This window comes from Loxodonta africana, chromosome 1, assembly GCF_030014295.1.
Source record: "Loxodonta africana isolate mLoxAfr1 chromosome 1, mLoxAfr1.hap2, whole genome shotgun sequence".
NCBI lineage: Eukaryota > Metazoa > Chordata > Mammalia > Proboscidea > Elephantidae > Loxodonta > Loxodonta africana.
Genome location: NC_087342.1, coordinates 101574816 through 101577359, shown reverse-complemented (window position 1 = coordinate 101577359; position 2544 = coordinate 101574816). Strand labels below are relative to the sequence as shown.

Here is a 2544-nt window from a genome sequence, read left to right as displayed (position 1 = left end):
TGTTTTGTTTCATCACAAAATCACTTTAATGTCCTGGCAAATGTGTCCACAGGGGACCTTCACCCTCTGTCAAGTAGGCAGTGTCCATGGGCCCGGCTGGTGAGAGACAGTGCTGGGTCCAGCCCAGAAGCCACAGGCCCAGCCCAGAAGCCACAGGCCCCTCTGCAAGGATCTCTCCACGGTATCGTAGCAGGGCCGGGGTGGAGTCCTGGGGTCTGTCGCGGAGGCTGGAAGTCTCAGTTCTAGAACACAGTCATCTTCTTGTGGGTGTCCGCCTCCCTCTGCTCCTGATGCAGCCGTGCCTCCTGGGCCCAGAGCTGCCCCAGCTACCTCTGGGAGCCTGCCAGCTTCTCCCACACATGGGCTGGCGCCACACTGTGCCGGCCACTGTTGCAGGCGAGGGCCTCCTGGATATCCCTCTGGGTCTGCCCTGTCTGCTCCTTGGTCTGAACAAGACGCAGGGTCATGGCCCGCTTGGTGCTCTTGCTAGCGTGGTAGGCTTCCTTGCTGCGCAGCGCCCCTGGGGAGCCGCCCCCGCCTCCAGAGCCCTGGGAGCCTGGGCCTGGAGCTGCTTGTTTAGGAACTCAAACACGTCCTGAGGTGGCAGGCAGCCCACAGGCACGCCCCCCTTCCCCTGGCACTTGAGGGCCCTTTGGGTGCCGGCCTCGCCTCCCTCGCCCTCCTCTGGAGGGCCTCCGCGCACTGGTCCAGGGCCTTCCCTTAGGGCAGCACCACAGTGTGGATGGGCTTCACCCGGCCCTGCGTGTTTTCGGCCCAGACCCTTTCCAGGCTCATAGCCCATCCTGGCGAGGAACTTGGAGCCTATGCCGCGCATGTGCACCTCCCTGCCAGGCAGCACTGCCTGTCAAGTCCGGTAACCACCGTCTGAGTTGGAGGACTCTGCCGGCTCCATGCGCAGCGGGGGCAGCACGCAGTCTCCCTGCACCATGACCTCCTTCAGAAGCAGCGAGTCAAACGTGACGGTGTAGAGGCCGCTGTCCACAACTGTGATCCTCACCGGGTGCCACAGGCCATCTGGGTGCTTTGCCAGACACGCAGAACCGGCCTGCAGCGACTCAGGTCTGGGTCCTGGAAGGGGCGAAATTCATCCAGAGACCACCTGTCCGTGGGAGAACCTGCAGTTCTCCTTGAAGCGGCACTCCTCCTCCAGGAGGAAGGAGCAGGGCTTCAGGGACTTGTGCCTGGGGTCGAGAAACGGCACCCGGACAGCAGCCGAGCCATCCTCTGCGTGTTCTGTGCCCATAATCATGGCATTATGGGCACATTATGGTACTCCAAGGTGCCCCACAAGCTGTAATAGGGGGCGTTCACCTTTGTGCCACTCAACTCTTCTTCCTTGTCATCCTCCTCCTCTTCCTCCTACTGTCCGGGGTTGCTGGGTTCAGGCCCTGCCACTCCTTTAGAAACAGTCTCCAATTCTGTCGCTGGGGCTGCTGGTACCTCCACTACCTCAGAGATGGCCTTTTGGAAAGCCAGGTACCCAGTATTCTCCTGGGCTGGGTGCTCGTCGTCCAGTGTGGCCAGCAGCTTGCTCTTCCTGACAGACACCAAGCTGGCCCCAGGGAGTCCGATCAGCTCCTTCAGGTCCCCCTGCAGCTGGCACAAGTCGCTTAGCCAGGATGCGTCCAGGCCGGCGCCTATGGCCAGCTCGGCTTGCTGCAGCTGCACATGGTAGGTCTGCAGGGCAGTCTCCAAGCTCTCCTCGACCATCCTGGGGTCAGGGAAGGTAGAAATGGGTCCCTGGGCCCTTAGAGAGGAGGCTGCAGAGGAGCTAACGGGCTACAGCAGCACAGCCACCCTCCAACAGCCTGGCCACCGAGCACTGAGGCCACTTGCTCCCTCCCGCTAACCCCGCTTCTCCCAAATGCCACCTCCGGAAGTGCAGGGTGGGCCACCAGGAAATGGCCTCCTCCCGCACCCCTGCCCCTTTTTTTTTCTTCTTTTTTCTAACTTCCTTGGAAGTTAAGGTAACCCACAGAGGCGATTTCCCTTAGGTGTCCTTTGAGTTTTGAGCCTTCAAAAACGACAACAACAACAACAACAAAACTGGTTCCTAAAAGCCACTTTTGAGTCAAATAATGACCCAGATAAATTAGTAAGACCATTTTGCTCTGGGCTTGTGTTCTTCAGAAGAATTCAGTATGTTTCAGGAAACACTCCAAAGATCAGACTGGGAGCTATGTTTAGGGTAAATCAGTTCTTCAAGACAATGTTGTATGAGTTGTATAACCAGTGCTGTTACTAGAAATACCAATTTAAAGCGTACGCAAAGAATAATGTACATAGATTCTGCTCATTTTTTATAGCGAGGTGGAGGGACCTCACACCTTGGATTAGACTTTTGAAATGGCCGAGTAGTTTCCTCAGTGTGGCCCTGCTCCACAAGTTTCCCAGGATCACTGAAACAGGATACTAAAGCTATGGCAGGGTGAAGACATCTAATGGTGCCCAAGTAGTTTGTTGGAAGTCTTAAAATGCTAAGTGTCTAAGCATGCCAGTCGAACTTTGAGGGAAAAAAAGGCC

At 57.0% G+C, this 2544-nt stretch overlaps 1 pseudogene; it reads right to left on the bottom strand.

The window, feature by feature from the left end:
* Window positions 1–242: 242 nt before the first annotated feature.
* On the bottom strand, window positions 243–1731 carry LOC104845704 (zinc finger CCCH-type with G patch domain-containing protein-like; annotated as a pseudogene).
* Window positions 1732–2544: the final 813 nt, after the last annotated feature.